The following is a 20,550-nucleotide window of genomic DNA, read 5'->3' as shown; positions in this document are numbered from 1 at the left end:
TTAAGGTTCCTAATAGGTTCCCAGTGTTCTTCATTTTTGAGTTTATAGTGTGACCAGTTTTTTGTAAAGGAAAATAACCTGTTTCATCTAGTCTAAGAGTTTCTCTATTGTTCAGGAAGCAGCTCAGGGATAAGTCCATTGGGTTGGATAAGGAATTACTCATGGTTGAAAAAAACCTCTTTCTGACCTGGGGAGTGAAAAGGGAGATAGGGGAAGGAGTAGGTCATGCCCTCTGAAAGCCCTGTTTCTCTCAGGTGTCCATGGCTTCTGGGGCTTTGTGTGAAGCCTAGGTTGGATCTGATGCCTCCGGATCTCTATCATGTTATTTGGTCCCCTAAATGTCTTCAGGAATCCCTGTTGTAGACTGATTCCATCTGTTGTCTTATATTTTTAATATGATCCATGGTGCCCAAACATCCACAGCTTATATCATTAATGAGTAATTAACCTGGTGCACCCCGATGCCTTCCCTTTGACCTAGAATTTTAAAAACTAAAAAGGAAATATATGCGGTATGATTATATTTCTGAAAGATGAACTTTTGTCAGTTATTAAAGCTTACCTATATCAATAACTTCAATTATAGGCATCACCTTAGTCTTTGATGTGAGAGTATTCTGCATCCTCACATATTATTAAGAAAATAAACATGAAATGAGGACAAATATATTGCAGAAAGACACTTATCACAGAATTAATTGTTACGGTAAAAATTAGAGTCCATTAAAGATCCATTAATAGGAAGTACATCAACATTTCATGATGAGGTTTATATCCTTTTATTCTGCATGCTGACAGCCTTGGTGTGGAAATGAAGTTGTACATTTCTGCTTGCTGATCAGTCCTATTGTCAGAGTGGCTCTGATAATTATGCAGCTCTGTTTGTTGCTATGACTTTTCTGTCCCTCTTTGTTCATAAATGAGGAGGAAATGTGACAAAAAGTAAAAATCACCCTTACTACTATAATTTATATATGTTGAAATACATAGGTGTTTCAGAGTGTGTGTATGTATACAAATAAAATGAATGTCACGTTCTACATGAAACCTGGTTTTTTACTGGATAATGTGTTATAAGTAAGTTTTGAGATTAAAGGTGCATTCTTCTATAATTTGTTTAATTACTACATATTATACAGTATGAGTGGATGTACCATATTCTAACAGTTTTATTTTGTAAGACATTTAGGTTTTCAAAATTTTTCACAATGAATAATGCTATTTTCATAAGCCGTTAAATAAATAAGATGAAAACTTTAAAGATTTTGATGCTCGCTTCCAAATCGGAGGACAGGAAGTTGCTCTCAAATTTATGTTCCTATAATCTGAGAATTAATTAAATTGAACTGTAATATGACAATTCCCATAGTTTCCATTTTGAAAACTTAATAAGAACACATATTCTCCCTGTAAAAATAAGGACTTTTATGTTAGGAAGCACTGTTTGAATTGACCATAGGACCTTGTGTTCCTGTCATTGTTTCATACAAGTCCTATTCTGTTTCCTTTATGACAACAGAATAGCTGTAATGCAATGACTCATTGACAGCTTTTGTGTATTTTTGAAAGATTTATTCACTTATTTGAAAGCCAGAGTTACAGAGTGAGAGGGAGAAACAGAGAGATCCTCCATCCACTGATTCACTCCCCAGATGGCCATAATGCCTGGGCCTGAGCCAGGTCAAAACCAGGAGCTAGGAACTTCTGGGTCTTCCACATGGGTGGAATGGGCCTAATCACTTGAGCCCTCTTCCACTGCTTTCCTCAATGCCTTAGCACGGGGCTGGATCAGGAGTGGAGCACCCAGTACATGAACTGGCTCACTAGGCTACTCCTCCGCCTGTGGCACCGGCACCCTGGGTTCCAGTCCCGGTTGGGGTGCTGGATTCTATCCCTGTTGCCCCTCTTCCAGGCCAGCTCTCTGCTATGGCCCGGGAAGGCAGTGGAGGATGGCCCAAGTGCTTGGGCCCTACACCTGCACGGGAGACCAAGAGGGAGCATCTGGCTCCTGGCTTTGGATTGGTGCAGTGCACCTTCTGTAGCAGCCATTTGGGGGGTGAACCAATGGAAAAGAAAGACCTTTCCTCTGCTCTCTCTCTCACTGTCTAACTCTGCCTGTCAAAAAAAAAAAAAAAAAAGAAATGTGATATATATATGTATGTATATATAAATGAATGATGTAATATTATTCAACTATAAAAATAATTAAATTCTACAATTGGCAGCAAAATGTATACAACTGCAAGACATCATGTTGAGTGAAAGAAACTGGACACAGAAAGACAAATACTGAATGTCCTCCTTTAAATGTGAGAGCTAAAATGAGGGGGGGGATATGCCTGTGTTTATCAATATTGTTGCAAATATAATTTCTTGAAACTTTGCTTTATATTTTTGTCAAACCAATGGTTACGAATGTAGTACTACTATAATTTTAATGAGCTGTGTTTATTTTAAAACTTACTGTATATGGATGAGTTGGTCATTTTTCTGTTGAATTATTTAGCCATTGTTTATATCCCCTTTTAGCATTTTACATGTTAAATTTCTTTTTCAGTGAATTAGTAAGCCTTTTTACTGTAATGTAAGTTTAAAATATGTTATCTCAAAAACTAAAAAAGAGAGAAGGAATGAAAATGGGAAGCAGAGAGGGCAAGGAGGGAGCAAGTGAATATCAATTATGTTCTTTGAATTGTATCTACAAACCATATTGAATCTGTTAAAAACTAAAATGAAAATAAAAAGTAAAAATGGTTCACTTTCAAGCTGCCTTATTAAATAATGTTTATTGTGGGTTTCTCACTTTACATCCAATAATAGCAATAAGCTCATCTCAAAAGTCAATAGAGGAAAGAAGATACTTTGTACCAAATTTTTGCTCTGTAGCTATAGCTACTTAATGTTTATGTCTTCCAGATTAATATAAGTCCACTAGAACCTCACTTAGTGTTTTGTATTTCTAAGTGTCAAACATATAAACATTGTGTAGATACACAAGTTGTTGGGAACAAAATATTTCTTAAGTCGAATCACATTTAATTTTCTGAGCAATAGATGGCATTTGAGTTTCACAAACAAATTTGATAATTCCTGCTCTCTTCTTTGGAAATATAATTTGTTTTCAAATTAATTAAAATTCAATTTACATTTCCAAACATAACATAGCACAGCATGCAAGAGGGTTTTAAGTAGTAAAGTTGTGAATCAATGACTGACATGATTTTTGTAATATTAACAGTAGTAATTACATTTCATTTACTACAAAACATACAAATAAGCTTATGTCCAAAGTTTCAAACAACCTACAAATTACATGGTACAAATCTGTCCATTTTATTAAATTATAATTTGTATAAAATGAAGTGTTTTTTTTTCTCTCAGACGTATCTTGTATATCTTAATGGTAGTAAATGATAATGTATTTTATGTTAGTTTTCCTAATGTTTGATAATATTATTTGAATACTACTATTGATATTACTAGTAGGATCATCTAATGTAATATGCAGCTTAATTATAGAATATGACATTTCTTTTTTCCAAGTAAATATATACTTAATTTAGCAGATGAATGGGAAGCAGTATATGGTGCAATAAAAAATACTGGGTAGGCATTCTAGACGCTCTCTTCCAAAGTCTAAACATCTTTCTACCATTAATTAGTTTAGGTATTATATGTTATATCTGAGGATCAGACTCATTATTTGTAAAATGAGCTGGCTGTCCTGGCTGATGCCTGCATTTTTTTCTTTCTCTTGGGATGCAATCTTATTAGAGTATACAAAATAATTTAAGTAAAGTTTGTTGACAACAATAATAATAGGAAATTCAAAGTAGCTCTTAACTTCTGACTTCTTTTTTTCATGTTGAATAAACATTGCTTAGTAAAAGCCTTTTATTTGTATGTGCTAATACTCAATTTATTCCTGCTTGGAAAAATTGTTAACAGTGTCAGAAATATGATATTTCAAATATAATGTGTCAGAAAGTGTTCTGAATATGATTAAGTCTATTGTTTGGTATTGTGAACTTGTGACCCCTTTTTTAGGGGTGAGGGACCACAAAATCAGGTCTTTTGATCATTTGGTGTTGCAAAGCCAATAATGAAACTAACACTGAGTATCAACAATATGAGCTTCAGTCAATGACCATAGAACAGAAAAGCAGGAGCCTCACATGCCAATCAACTTGTCAATCTGCTAGGAGCTGATAAGTCATGGATATAGGACAATATATATGAGTGGGGAGAATATAATAAGTGGGAGGAGCATTCATGGATTTTTTGAGAAAGGGATGAAGTAATCCTTGGAATCAGGGAGCTGCCTTCTTTTTGTCCTTTTTTGGTCTCTTCCGCTGGATGATTGTCAAGTGTTGTAGTGCAGGTGGGAGTGGTTTTTGGTATGGAAATGAGATTATAATGAGGCTTAAGGTGACATGGGCAGCATATTGGATCTCACTGATTTAAACCAGTTGGCCCAGGGAGAAAATTCTGTCTTTAAGCCATCTTATTCTCAGAGGAAAATAATGTTAGGGTCCAGGCACAAACGTAACTAAGTGTGTGCAGGCCTTTTCCTAGGGAACAAACTCCTTGTCTTCCAACTCTGTCATCTCTGCCCTCACCTTACTATTTTGTCCCCTCCTTATTAAATCTATTTGCAAGACTAATTGGAAGCTTATCCTTCATTCTCTGGGGAAATATTGCTAACTTGAGGGCTTAGAAACAAGTAGTGATGAGACTGTTTCCATGTTTTTAGTGTTCGTCATTATTCTTTTTGACAAACCCCAGTCCAATCAAACATAATGAATAAACAACTCACAGAACTCTCAATCATACAGAGTTTTTAAAAATCACCATCTGAGGTTTGAACATTTTTGCCTTAGACACTAGACTATATGGATGTGTTTATATATTATGATGCCATTGTTTCCTGATGTGTATTTGCCCCAGGCGCTTCACAATAAATCCAAGAAAAAGGCTATGGTTCAGCCTTGTCTGATGCTTCCCACTCTGACCCTTAGCCTTCACCAAATCTTCCTTAAATACATAAAAGGAGCAAACCTAGGTTTTTACTTCTGGTGGTTGAGTTGGTATTCCAGCTGTGCTGTTTTCTAGATCTGAGTGTCCAAGTCTCTAAAAGAAATCTTATTTCTCTGTAACATGATCTGTCATGGAAAATTTTTGAATTTAATTATATACATGAAGAATGAACATTAGGTGCTATGTTTGTTTGTTGTCTTACTCCCGGGATGCAATCTCACTAGATCATTTTAAAATGAAATAAATACTTTTCCCATAGTCTCCTCAGGTATACTTTATCCTCACTTCAGAGTCAGTAACAGAACAGGACATCATTTGTACCCCTGAGACTGAAATATTACTTAAAAGAAACTAGTATATTAAGTCAAGCAGTGTACCACATGCAGTTGAGTAAGGAAGGAAGACTTACGACTATTTGCAAATGGAGAGGGTAATTGCACTAAATTCTAACCGAAACAAATGGTAGAGAGATATAAGTGTTGGTGTGAGTTAGTGGTAACATATTGGGAAAAAATAAGAGGAGCATTTGCCAAGGCAATTAGGTCATTTGTATTTACTGATGGTCCTGTTGGCAGTTAGGCATCAACCCTTCCAATGAGACTGGAAGATAGGAACTCTGTCTTCAAAGATGATTATATTTTAAATGGTTGGTGCCCAGGTTCTCAAGAAAGATGTTGTTGAGTTGTAAGACTGGCAGGAGGCTGAGAGGATGTTTTATTTCTGGGTGGGGGGTTGAGGAGAGAGAGAAAAATCTTTATTTTCATATTCCTATTTTAAGGATATATTTATTTATTTGAAAGACATAGTTACAAAGAGAGAGAAGGAGAGGCAGAGAGAGAGAGAGAGACAGGTCTTCCATCCGATGGGTCACTCTCCAGCTGGCTGGAACGGCAAGAGCTGCACCCATCCGAAGCCAGGAGCCAGGAGCTTCTTCTGGGTCTCCCACGTGGGTTCAGGGGCCCAAGGAGTTGGGCCATCTTCCACTGCCTTCCCAGGCCATAGCAAAGAGATGGATGGGAAGTGGAGCAGCCGAGTCTCAAACCGGCACCCATATGGGATGCCAGCATTGCAGGCAGCAGCTTTACTCGCTATGTCACAGTACCGGTCCCCATGTTCATATTTTGTACAGAAAATGCTCTAATAAAGGGGATATCAGGGAGCAATCATTAGAGAAAGTAAAAACAAAAAAATCTCTATTGGGGCTGGCATTGTTGCATAGTGGTTTAAGCTGTTATCTACAGTGTTGGCATCCCATATCAGAGTGCCAGTTGGAGTCTCAGCTGCATTCCTGCTAATATACCTGGTAAGCCAGGGGAAGATGACCCAAGTGCAGGGACCCCTGCCACCCATAAGAATGGAGTGTCAGGCTCTTGGCACGCTCTCTCTCTCTCTCTTTCTCTAACCTTCAGATAAATATAAATGAATCTTTAAAACATGGAAACAGAAAAAAAAACAAACAAACCTTTAAATCCAGGTGATGGAAACATTAAGGTTTTTTTTGGTCAATAAATACAATTTATTATAAAAACTATTATGTACATTTCCAGTACATAGCTTGTAGTTGTCAGCTTCAGGTAATGAGGGGAAAATAAGAAAAAGAAATAAATAGAAGCAAAGTGTTCCTTTATCATTTTTAAAGAGAATTTTCCATTTATCTTCTGGAAGATGTTATTGGTATAGAAGTATGCACACAGCATGGAAATACTCTATATAGGTACAATTTCATCCAGTTTGACCAGAAAGTGAAGAAAAAGTCTCATAGTTTTATAAGAAACTATCATGAAGAGGGTTAACTACTGCAGTAAAGGTGGAGACATTCTTCAGGAGACATGGGTGGTGTTGGGTGGGCTTTAACACTTCACTGAGTGTGGCTGGATTTGAATGATACACCAAGGGCATGCACACACACACATGCACACGTACTCACATTGGTATATGCTTATATGCTTATACACAAATGTGTAAGTATATATACAGAGACATATTTTATATGTGTGCTTCTTCAAGTGTCAGCACAATATGAGTGTACAGTCGATTTACAAAAAAAGCTTTCAATTGTAAAAATCATTCTTAGGCAAATTCTCATCTATATTATAAAATAGTTTTCATTTAAATGTAAAGTACAAATCAGTGCATATATTTAATTTCTGTTACTATTTTTGTGCTCTTCAAGGACTTACTATAACTACATTCCTTTAGTTAGGAGTTATATTCCTTGAAAATTTTAATGTATTAGAATAGAAAATTAGGGAATCATAAGTGAATTTCTAATTCTTTTTCACTTTGGATGGCTGGTTCCTTAAAGATAAGTTTGTTTACAAAAGTTCTAGGTAATTGAAAAAAATGCTTCAGCTAAGATGTATGTGCGACTAGAGCTGAGGATCTTTTATGGAGTAAAGGTGGAATAAGCACTCAATTAAGTAGCCTGTCTGCTTTTACTGAGAACTTAATTTATGTAGGAAATGTGTGGTGTATTTCAGGTAGCTTATAGAATATTCCTTAAATAATTTGACATTTCTTTTCATTTTTATTGTAATGTTATCTAAAAATTTTAATTAAATACATTTATAAATGAATTTATAATGTCAATATTTTTTAAAAGTTGTCTCATGAAGTGGTTTTAGATAATAGATGACACATCAAAGAAGTTATTGAGCTCTCTCAGTGTGCCATTGACTAACTCTAGAAACCAATAGTATATGGCATTTTTCCTGTGTGTGGGTTTTCACTAGTGTGGTTCTTCTTTAGTTGCTATCATGAGCACAGTCACTGTGCCCATAGTTAACCAATTGGATAAAAGGAACCTACTGGAATTGGATTTGTCATGTTCTAATGTTTTCTAGTCTCAGTTCACTTACAAAGCAAAAAATCCTATCAAAACTCAAATCCATTGTCCAGGGTGAACTGGGAAGCACCATCTCTCTCTGTCTCTCTGTCTCTCCGTGTGTGTGTGTGTGTGTGTATCTTTTCATGGGGGGTTTGGAGGAAGAGAGGGACAGTAACATAGCCTGCTGTTTTTATTTGTGACATTGTTTTCATCTTCTCTGCACTGAGAGTAACTTCATCAGCATACTGCAGAAACATTTACTCTTAATTTATCTGCATAAAGTCACATACTACTGCATATTACTCAACAGAGAAATATGCTTAGATATTTTGAATAGCCACAGTGCTGAGCTCAGCATCTCCTATTAGCACTGGAAAGTGTCTAATGAACCTGCAGCCCTGCTGTATACTGAGAACAGCACAGTTGTATGACAAATACATCAGTGGCAGGAATAAAGGTTCACATGAAATAATCCAGTGACGAGATTGACATAATTGTATTGTCAACTTATATTTGAAAGCATGTAGTGGATGAGGTTAACTAGTTTATGGTAGCTATTAATAATCCAGATGCAAATTCTTAAACGAGAAAATTGTAGCTGCTATGATTCTTATGGTAAGGGGAGGAAAAGCAACAGAAAAATAAGGATCACATGAAAATACGAACTTTGCTAACTTTATTAATGCTTAACCTTGCTAAAATATTTTAACTTGTTGAAATAGTCTGCTATAATAAAAGGCATCTGAAATCTTTTACTTTTGACGTACTATGTTATCAGTCAGAATTAGTCCTGGGCTTCTGAGTGCTGCGCAGCCAGTTCACCAGAGATGAGCGTTAATGCAAACACATAAATATATTAAAGAAGCTAGCATTCTTGGAAGAAGTCAGACTAGTGCCAAATATGCTCTTCTGAAATTGTTAAGCTAGAAAGAGGACTTTTAAAACGAACAGAAAGGGGAGGTAAAGGGATGGTGAGATCAAGGGATGGGGAGATTGGGAACAAAGAGTAAAAAAGGTAAGGCCAGCTGCAGGTTGCCTCTGGCCAGGTGATAAGGGACTGGATGAGTCTGCATAGGTTCCTTTTATTGTGTGGTTTTAACTATCTTCCTCTGGTCTTGCAACATGGGGTTTCCAGTTTACTTTGGAACTTCAGCCCCCTTTTTTAAAGACCTGTTTCTTGAATTCTCAAACAGGCATTATTAATCTGTTAACTTGAACAAATTGCCTTAATTAGTCGCAAACTTAGCAGTTAGCTTTTGTTCAACAGAACATGAAAAGGAAAAAAGATGTGTTCAGTGTGGTTATGATTATAGATTTATCTCATACAAGAACATTTAGAGTTTACATAGATTATCTCTCAGTGAGCAGGAAATTAGAAGACTCTCCAGTGAAGATTTACAGTGGGGACCAGATACTTCTAGCAAAAGGACTTTGCTGACCCCAATCCGAGTGTCCACTTGCATCTCCCAATCCACAAAGAGGTTCATTGAGCTCTAGAATACAAGATTTTGATCATATTCATCTTTCAGTTCAGGCAATCTTATGGTCACTGTGTCTGAGAAAGGAAAAAATGAAAAAGAAATAAAAGTGAAGTCTGAAGAAATAAGCCAGTCGCAGCAATGGAGCTTGATTTCTTAGGGGGAATGTCACCTGTACTACACATTTGAGTGATTGTGGGTTTCTCTTGACAGCTACTTTGATAAAAATAAAATGGTGAATTCAAAAACTTAACCATGTTTTGGAGGTGTGAGAGGTCATTTCTGAGATGATGCTGCAGAGGTGATTAAGCTACCGGAGCCAAAGAATTTGGCTGTGAACCTTAACAGAGGTGTGGGCAGGGGCTGTGCATTTCCAGCTCAGGGCAATCAGTGAGAAGTGCTGTATCACTAACCAACAGAATAGCCATTGAGCTCAAACTGGATGGCTGCCTACATTTTGTAGCCTGTAGAGTATTCTTCCCTCTCTCTGGACCAAGGTCTGTAGCAGGTTGAACTATTTAGCAGATGGAGCCCAAGTGGTATTTCTGCTTCCAACACCTTCTTAGCAGGTGCTTTTAAATGAGGCCAAATTGCATGGTCCCAGGAATTATGTGTGGGGCCTATTTCCTTCAGTGAGGAAAGTCAGTACTTGCCTTGAGTTTAAGCATAGTTCACAAGCATCCTGCCTTTTATTTCCCGTTATGGTGACAGCTCAATAATGCTCTGTCCCCGTCACACAAGAAAAGTATGCTAATAACTATTTTTCTGTAAACACTGTTTCTCAATTTCCTATTTGTGTGATTGGGAGCTCACAAACTGATGTGAAAGGAGGTTTATAATAGTCATTACAAATTCATTTTGTAGATTACGATGTATATTGCTGTCTTCATCCGTTATTACGTTGTCTAAGTTTAGCAGATTGCATGGGTTTTAGAATTTGGTTTGTTTTTCTTACTCCAGAGATGCTGGTATTTAACAGTAAAAGTTCTTTAAAGATCTGTTTTTAATATATATAACACCCTTGTGTTGTTCTCATATATTGTAATTTACCTGTGTCAGATGTCTTTAGCTCTGGGAAAGTGCAGTGTAGTTTTCTGTATTATAGTAATTTCTTCTCTGCAGAACTGAACATTAGAGAATGATTTTCTAAAGGGGCAACACTTTCAAGAAAATTGCATGCAATTGTAATTCATGTATTTTCTATGTGGATATATTCATGTATTAATATATTGCTGTATATAGTTGAATAATTAAAATAAATGCATCTTAACATATAAAGTGATGCCAGGTGGGATAATAATGTAGATTTTCAGTATCATAAAATTGAGAGATTTGGAGGAATATTTGACATATTGGAATTTTGGATTTGTTCATCTTAGATACAGGGAAATAAAATATCCCCAGAAGAAGAAAATTAGAAGATGTATCCAAATAATATCTTCTCATGGTGTAAGACAATGAGCTTCTTAACTACCAAAATTAAATTGCAAAGAAAATGATTCTTTCATTAAAAAACACTAAAGGATACATTATAAACATGTGCATAGTTGCTTCTGAAAAGGTTTTATTTAAAAGATATACATTTTTTAACTATTTATGAATGATTTCCTTCAGTGATCTACAATAGTTCTTTTTTCTAGAAAAATAGGCCTTGATTTAAAGCAGTTAAAATTAAATCTGTGCTTTGCATGCCAAGTTTTTAAACTGTTTTTCCAGCCCTTTATTTCTCTGTGGATGGTTGGCCCATCCATTCCTTCCTTCTTTGATTTCTCTTTGAAATATGAAAAATCATATTTCATTACAAATTTTATTTTTGTTTTGGTATTTTACTTATTTTTCAAAAAGGAATTTATTAAGACATTGGATTTTCAGAGTCACAGCAAATGCATGATAATCACTACAACCAATTTTCATCAGTTCTCATGCTACTGTGCTATTAACACAAGGAGAACCGATCATAGATACAATATAAGAATATAATAATATTCCCATTCCTGACTCCCACTTCTTTTTCTCTTCTATATTTTTCCCTCCTTCCCTCCCTCCCTCTCTCTCCCTTGCTCTTTCTTTCTTCTCTCTACTGTTTCAATATTTATTTAACTTTGAGTGGATACTTAATCTAAAATAAAGCATTCTAGCACAGCTAGAAGTGAAATGTTTGTGTTTTTTTTTTTTTTTCCTCTTTGGAGATGTTATTGAATTTAGTGTTATCTTATAAAAAAATACTAGAGTATTTACTCTAACATGGTCAGTTTTTGTGGAGAGCTAGTTTTCTGAGAATACCTCTGTATATTTATGGCTTAGTTTTAGCCACATTAATATTACAAGAAGTGGTTAGAATTTATATATACTTAAGATGTTTTTTCATCATTACATACATAGGAAATGAAAGTTTTCCATGACCCAGTTTGGTAATGAGACATCATTTCATCTGGGTAGAGAGTGTCACTGGGATAGAATACCCTGCATGTGAGAATCTTTACTATTTTTTGAGGTAGACATAAGCAAGTGTGGTTTAAGATGATAATTTTTTTTAAGATTTTTATTTATTTATTTAACAGGTAGAGTTACAGACAGTGAGAGAGAGAGAGAGAGAGAGAGAGGAGAGACAGAGAGAAAGGTCTTCCTTCTGTTGGTTCACCCCCCAAATGGCTGCAATGGCCAGAGCTACGCCAATCCAAAGCCAGGAGCCAGGTGCTTCCTCCTGGTCTCCCACGTAGGTGCAGGGCCCAAGCACTTGAGCCATCCTCCACTGCCTTCCCGGGCCACAGCAGAGAGCTGGACTGGAAAAGGAACAACTGGGACTAGAACCCGGTGCCCATGTGGGATGCCAGCGCTGCAGGCAGAGGATTGACCTAGTGTGCCAAGTGATAAGTTTTAAATCCTCACAAACTACTTACTGTGATCAAGTCAAAACATGCTTTCTTTCAATAGTGATAATATATTTTAAAAGTGCACAGTTCACAGTATGGGTTGTAAAATGAGTCAGAAAGTTAACTTCATAATGTGCTAATAAAACTGCAGAATTCAGGTTGTGGGGTCCAACTATAACAATACACTATAACAATAAACTAACAATACACTATAACAATAAACTAACAAAATATAGTTACCAACTTTTGTTATACATATTAACTCCAAGTACCTCGAGCTTTTATTTTACCATTCAGTACAATTATGAAAAGCAGTAAATACAAATACTTAATGTAGTCCTCCATATGTTTTCATTGTCACAATAATATACCTGGGTTTCTGAATTTCAGGAGAATATTGTTAATGACATATGGAAATTATAACAGTGTGTAATATTAATGTATCTGATAAACCAGAATAAATAGCCAAGACATAAATTTACAAATATAATCCACAAATATGACAAATATGTTAAGAACATGCAATAGGAAAGTAGAAATCTCTTGAACAGATAGTATTGGATAAACTACATGTAGATATGGAAAATAATAAAATTGTGTCTTTAGCTTATAATATGCATAAAAATTAACTAAAAATACATTGATTTTGTAAGATCAAAAATTATGAAATTACTTTAAGAAAATGTAAGGGGAAAACCTCCATGCATTGGTCTTGGTAATACTGCTTTGGGTATGACACAAAATGTACAGGCAATACAAGTAAAATAAATAGATGAAATTTTATTAAACTAAAAAGTTTCTATATAGCAAAGGAAGAGATCAAGAAAGTGAACCCATAAAGTGAATATTTGCAAATTATATCAGATAAGGTATTATTTGAGACATAGAGATAGAGATAGAGAGCAAGAGAGAGAGAGAGAGAGAGAAAGGTCTTCCATCTGCTGGTTCACTCCAACAAATGGCTACAAAGGCTGGAACTGGGCCAATGTGATTCCAGGAGCCAGGAGTTTCTTCCAGGTCTCCCACATGTATGGAGAGGCCCAAGCACAGTGGGCCATCTTCCACTCCTTTTCCAGGCCATAAGCAGAGAGCTGGATCGGAGGTAGAGCAGCAGGATTTGAATGAGCACCCACATTTCCAGCCTCAGAAAAGATATTAATATCCAAAATGTATAAGGAACTGAAAGAAACCAATAGCAACTCCCACAGACATAATCCAATTAAAATAGGCAAAGGACATTAATAGTTACTTTTCAAAGAAGACATACAAATTGCTCACAGGCACAGAAAACTATGTTGCATATCACTAGTGATCTGGGAAATGCAAATTAAAACCATGGTGAAAGATCACCTAGCACAAGTTAAATTGGATATTGACTGAAAGATGAAAGATAATAGGGGTTGAGAAGGATGTGGAGGAAGTGAACATTTGTATACTGTAAATTGGTACCACCATTATAGGAAATAGTATGGAAGTTTCTCCAAAAACTAATAGAACTACCATATAATACAACACTCCACTCCTGAGTATATATACAAAAGAAATGAAATAGGTATACCAAAGAGATATCTGCATTCTCTTGTTCATTCTAACATTATTCACAATAACCAGAATATGGGAGTGTTCATCAGCAGATGAATGGATAAAGAAATCCAGTGAACTAGAGCAAAATTGTGTGAAGCAAACCATATTTTGTTAAATTTATTTTCTATGTAAATTTCTATCTCAACATTGACAGATGTTAGATCGATTCCTAGGAAGTTAAAACATTTGATTAAAAAAAGAAAACAAAGAAAATCCCTTCAGATTGATATTAGTTGATATAATAGGTAAATTGTTTTTCAGTGAAAACAATTTGTTAATGATGGCATGATAGAGTAGACTGTGTGCTATCAGACGGGAAGTAGTGAAAAATAGGAAGTTATTTTGGAGTGAGGTGGAAGAAAATATTTGAATACCTCATGGAAGATATCAGAATTAAAATCATTCTGCAAATTATTTCATCAATATTTGCATTCAATTATTCATTCATTCATTCATTCATTCAGCCCTTGGTACGATTAATTCTGTACAAAGCTCTTTGTTGAAATTGCTAAATGGGAACAATCTCAAGACCTCACATTGATGTTTTTTCTGTTAAAATTTGTTCTTGGCCAGCGCCGTGGCTCAACAGGCTAATCCTCCGCCTGAGGTGCCAGCACCCTGGGTTCTAGTCCCGGTTAGGGCGCCAGATTCTGTCCTGGTTGCCCCTCTTTCAGTCCAGCTCTCTGCTGTGGCCCAGGAGTGCAGTGGAGGATGGCCCAAGTGCTTGGGCCCTGCACCCGCATGGGAGACCAGGAGAAGCACCTGACTCCTGGCTTCGGATCAGCGCGGTGCACTGGCCACAGTGGCCATTGGAGGGTGAACCAATGGAAAAAGGAAGACCTTTCTCTCTGTCTCTCTCTCTCACTGTCTACTCTGCCTGTCAAAAAAAAAGTTCTTTTTATTTTTATTGTTTTCTTTTTTCCAAAGAAACCTTTTATTTTATAAGTACAAATTTCAAAATTACAACTTAAGGAATATAGTGGTTCTTCCCCACATATCCACAGTCCCACTCCCACTCCCATCCCACCTTTATCACATCCTTCATTAAAATTTGTTTTTAATTAACTTTATACACAAAAGACTAACTCTATAGTAATTAAATATTTCAACGATCTGCACCCCAGCACACAATATAAAGAACTGTTTGAGAACAAATTTTACAGTTAATTCTCATTGAGGACAGGTCCTGCATGGGGACTAAGTGCACATAAACTCCTGTTGTAGATTTAACAATTAGTACTCTTATCTGTGATGTCAGTGATCACCTGAGGCTTTTGATGTGAGCTACTTAGGATGTGGAAGACGTTTGAGTCCACAATCTCTGTCTGTCTTTAGACAAGTTCATAAGCAAAGTGGGAGTTCTCTTCTCCCTTCGGAGAAAGTATATCCTGCTTTGGTGGCCTCTCCTTTCCCCTGGGGTCTCACTCACAAAGATCCTTCATGTAGGGCCTTTTTTTTTTTTTTGCCACAGTGTCTTGGTTTTCCATGTCTGAAATTGTTTCATGGGCTTTTAAGGCAGACCAAGATTTCTTAAGGACTGATTTTGAGGTCAGAGTGCTGTTTAGAGCATTTTTCATTCTATGAGTCTGCTGTGTGGACTGCTTCCCATGTTGGAACATTCTCTCTCTTTTTTTAATTCTATCTATTGTTATTACCAGACACTTGATCTCATTTATATGATCCCTTTAACATTTAATCCTAACTATATGATCAATTAAACACTTACTGTGATCACTTTAACACTTAATATAGCATTATTACCACTCAGCTTAATGTGATTTGGAGTCATTAGGCAAGTTTTTAAACAGCCCCCTTAGAAGTAACTCCATAGGAATGTAGGCAATACTATACAGCTCCTCCCTCTCTTATGCCCATTGTTATTTTTAACTGGGATCTATTTTCAATTGACTTTATGCACATGTGTTTAATTTTATATTAAGTAAAGAGTTCAATAGTATTAAGCAAGAAAAAAAATGGTCCTTGACAGTCAACACAAGGGCTGTTCAAGTCATTGCTTCTCATAGTGTCAATTTCACTTCTATAGGTTTACTTTTAGCTGCTCTATTACTTATCACAGATCATGGAGAACATATGGTATTTGTCCCTCTGGGACTGGCTTATTTTACTAATGATTATTTCCAGATTCATGCATTTTGTTGAAAATGATCGGATTTCATTTTTTTAAACAGCTGTGTAGTATTCCATTGAGTACATATCTGATAATCTTATCCAGTTTTCAGTTGATGGACATTCAGCTTGATTCCATGGCTTAGCTATTGTGAATTGAGCTGCAATAAACATGGAGATATGGATAACTCTTTTATTTGCTGATTTTATTTCCCTTGGGTAAATTCCCAGGAGTGAGATGGCTGGGTCATATGGTAGGACTGTACTCAGATTTCTGAGGAATCTCCAAACTGACTTCCATAGTGGCTTTACCAGTTTGCATTCCCACCAACAGTGGGTTAGTGTCCTTTTGTCCCCACATCCTCGCCAGCATCTGTTGTTAGTTGATTTCTGTATGTAAGCCATTCTAACCTGGGTGAGGTGAAATCTCATTGTGGTTTTGATTTTCATTTTCCTGATGGCTATGATCCTGAACATTTTTTCATGTGTCTGTTGGCCATTTAGATTTCCTCTTTTGAAAAATATCTGCTTAAGTCCTTTTCCCATTTCTTAACTGGGTTGCTTGTTTTTGTTGTTGTTGTGGATTTTCTTGATCTCTTATATTTTCTGGTTATTAATCCTTTATTAGTTGCATAGTTTGCCAGAGATTTCTCCCAATCTGTCAGTTGCCTCGTCACTTTCCCAACTGTTTCTTTTGCAGTGCAGAAGCTTCTGAATTTGATGTAATCCAATTTGTCCATTTTGGCTTTGATTGGCTGTGCCTCTCTGATCTTTTCCATTAGCCTGTGCTAATGTCTTGCAGGGCTTCCCCAATACTCTCTAATAATTTGATGGTACCAGAACCTAGATTTATGTCTTTAATCCGTTTTGAATGGATTTTGTGGGTATAAGATAGGGGTCTTGCTTCACACTTCTGCATGTGGAAATCCAGTGTTCCAAGCACCATTTGTTAAAGAGACTGTCCTTGCTCCAGGGATTGCTTTTAGCTCCTTGGTTGAATATAGGTTGGTTGTAATTGCTTGGATTGATTTCTGGTGTTTCTATTCTATTCCATTTGTCTGTCCATTTTTGTGACAGTACCAGGCTGTTTTGATTATAACTGCCTTATGATATGTCTTGAAATCTGGTATTGTGATGCATCCAGCTTTGTTTTTGTTGTATAAAATTGCTTTAGCTATTCAAGGTCTCCTGTGTTTCCAAATGAAATTCAGCACAATTTTTTTTCTAGATGTGAAAAGAATGTCTTTGGTATGTTGATTGGTATGGCATTGAATCTGTAAATTGCTTTAAGAAGAATGGATATTTTGATTAAATTGATTCTTTCAATCCATGAACATGGAAATTTTTTCCATTTTTTATATCTTTGTCTATTTCTTTAATATTTTGTAATTCTCATTGTAGAGATTTTTGACATCCTTGGTTATTCTAAGTTATTTGATTTTTTTGCAGCTATTATGAATGGCATTGATCTTAGAATTTCTTTCTCAATCGTGGCATTGTCTATGTATACAAAAGCTGTTTTTTGTGTGTGTGTTGAGTTTATGTCCTACAAACTCTTCCACCAAACTTTACCAAACTCTTCTATGAATTCCAATAATTTCTTGGTGGAGTCTTTTAGATAGAAGGAATTCAGAAGGATTCTTTTCCTTTCAATTGTTTTACATAGCTTGAGAAAAATTAGAGTTAGTTCTCCTTTAAGTGTTTAGTAGAATTCAGCAATGAAGCTGACTAGTCCTGGGCATTTCTTTGTTGGGAGGATCTTTATTATTGATTCAATTTCTGTGTTGGTTATTGGTCTGTTTAGGTTTTGAATGTCTTCATTACTCAATTTAGGTAGGTTGTATGTGTCCAGGAATCTATCCAATATTTCTAGGTTTCCTGATTTGTTAGCTTACAGCTGTTTGTAGTAATTTCTGATGATTCTTTCCCAATTTAAATCTCTTTCATTTCTTTTTCTTACTTAGCTAAAACTTCCAGGACTACATTGAATTGCAGTTATGAGAGTAGGCATTTTTGTCTGGTTCCGGATCTCAATGGAAATGTTTCTAACTTTTCCCCATTCAATAGTACTCTGGACATGGTTTGTCATAAATTTCCTTGATTGTGTTGAGGAATGCATTTTTTTTCTTTTTTTCTTGGGGTGGGGGGTCTGGTTGCTTTACTCTTTAATTTGTAAATTTGTGGTGGTGAAGTTTCCCTCTAAAATGAACTGCTATGTGTCTGTATGCTGCAAGTGGGAGCATGCAGCCCCGCCTCCTGGAGTCCAGCTCTCTTCTCAATCATACCAGCTCTAGTGCACTGAGCCCCGCCTACTTGGTCCCAGCTGTCTTCTCACTGGTGCATGAAACAACTCGAGTTTTCAGTATTCAGGACTTCTCCTAGTTGTACAACTTGCATGGTGGGGAAGAAAATACTTTGAAATGTCGTGGTCCTAGTTCTAGGTAGGGGATGTGGTAAGGTGGCCCCCACAATTGATGGGCAACTCCACGTGAGGCAAAGGTGGTAGCCCCTGCTTACATTTGAAAATAATAAATATGGGTTCTCCCAGCCAGCTTCAGGTCCGGTTGGAGGGAGGCTTGAGCCATAAATGAGCAGAGGGGTGTGCCCAACCTCTCTGTTAGCTCCTCTGTATTTTTTCTTTTTCCCCCACATGGAACTTCTAGTGTAGTTTGCCAAGCTCCCCCTCCTGCTACTATCTTCAGCTCTGTGAACCTACAGTTTCCCATCTGGCATCAGCCTCTCTGTTCTGTGTCTCTGCCACACCTCCGCCATGTCTCCACCGCTTCCCTTTCTTATTGGCTCCTTCAGTGTGGACCTGCCCACACTCTCTCTCTCTTTTTTTAAGTATTTTTTAGAGTCAAAGGCCTCCAGCCAGAGCGGCATGGATGGGGTCTTCTAAGAGAGCAATAAACCCAAAGGGACGGGTGGCAGTGGGCTTTTTAAGTATAATTTCAAAAGAAAAAAAAAAAAAACAAAAACAAAAACTTGACAATCAGATTGGCTTTGAGTTACCAGGCAGGGACAAAAACCATCAAAATACCTCATTTGCAATTCTCCACCCTGTCTGGCCTGCTAAGGGTGGAATAGGTAACTTGTTTTCACAATAAGCTGTGAGTTCAAGAAGAGCTCCCTTGATATTCTCATGGTAAATTTGGAGATTCCCCTATTAACCCATCTGACTCCTCACATTCCCACCTCCTGAAGATAGAAACCCTAATATCTGTTAGGAAAAACTGGGCAATGATCACTACTCTGGCTGCTTCATGCTGAAAAGGGGACCTGCCCACTCTGCACTGGACTCCTGGGCTTCCCTGCATGAAATTTCCCATGGCTCTGTCTCCAGTGTGTATCCTCTCTCCTTTTTAACTATCTATTTTGCCCTATATAACTCGGATCGTCCTGTTGCTATACTGCCATCTTAGCAAGTTTGATATGTTTTTAAGTATGTGTTTGCATTGTGAGTGATTGTGACTGAGAAGCCCTTGGACCACAAGTGACAACAGCATACTTCGGAAATTTCTCAAAAGGGAAATACTTAACACTGCAGCCATGTGTTTACAAAGGCTGAAATTCCAACAATATCAAAATGTAGAGAAACACTGGGGCCTCTTGGAGGAAAGTATATGGCCCTGGAGTATGCAACATTTGGTACTACAAAGGGCTTTTATTTTTCCAAGTAAACTTTAATAATATATGTAATGATGAAGAGGCAAAAAAAAAAGTAAATAAATATAGTCAAAACAAATTTGATGACTTTAGAACCTATGAAATAGTGATTTAAAATTTTCTATGGAAATAAAATACAAATCCACAGTGTTTGAATAAAATATAAACTATCTTCACAAGAAACGTTTTATAAATACACGAATTGTTATGAAAATAATTTTAAAGTCGATAAAACTAGTACATTTCAAATATATTTGGCAATAAGCTTTTGTGAGACTATTGTATTTGAGAAATATTTCTCATATACAGAAGTTAAACACAATTATATAACCTCATTATCAATATCTATCTACTGCCTTTAAAAATCAGTTATCCCATTTTTAAGTTTATAATGTCAAAATTTGGCATTAATTTTTCAAAATTATATTCCAAAATGTTATTCCCTCTGGCTATAATCATCATTCTTGACAGAAAAAGTAGAGCCACATTTTAAAAAAAATTTTGTTTACAATTGAAACCAAGTTTTTGGGAACTCGGCAGCTTGTCACATCAACACAAAAAAAATACTTTATCATCTGAATGACACATTAAATATCTAATAATTGACCTATTATTGTATTGTTACATGAAATTATTATTTTAGGTATGCATATTTTTGCCATGTCTTGAATACATTAAAAATCATGAGTTAGAGAATCTTTTAAAACAAATGCATTTTTATTGCTTCAAAGTAGTGGTGATCACATTTTTCAGTATAAACCTCACTGGATTTTCTTTAATGAGATTATAGAATACACTTGTAAGTAGTTGCATCCACTTTATTTTAAATGCTAACCTCTGTAAGTCCATAAACTTTAATTTTCATAAGAGGGCTGACCTGTACTTGCCGTTTCAAAGCTAAAAATGTCTTTGGAGACATTGTGACAGATGGGGAGAGGAGATTTTTGATTAATGTGTT

The 20,550-nt window shown here is 36.2% G+C and overlaps 1 non-coding gene across 1 annotated transcript; it reads right to left on the bottom strand.

The window, feature by feature from the left end:
• Positions 1–5,296: 5,296 nt before the first annotated feature.
• On the bottom strand, positions 5,297–5,366 carry LOC133768629 (small nucleolar RNA SNORD38). Its single transcript, XR_009867036.1, has one exon. It is a non-coding gene; the product is annotated as a small nucleolar RNA SNORD38 (small nucleolar RNA).
• Positions 5,367–20,550: the final 15,184 nt, after the last annotated feature.

The sequence above is a fragment of the Lepus europaeus genome, chromosome 1 (genome assembly GCF_033115175.1).
Source record: "Lepus europaeus isolate LE1 chromosome 1, mLepTim1.pri, whole genome shotgun sequence".
Lineage (NCBI taxonomy): Eukaryota > Metazoa > Chordata > Mammalia > Lagomorpha > Leporidae > Lepus > Lepus europaeus.
This window is presented reverse-complemented; position numbering and strand designations above follow the sequence as displayed.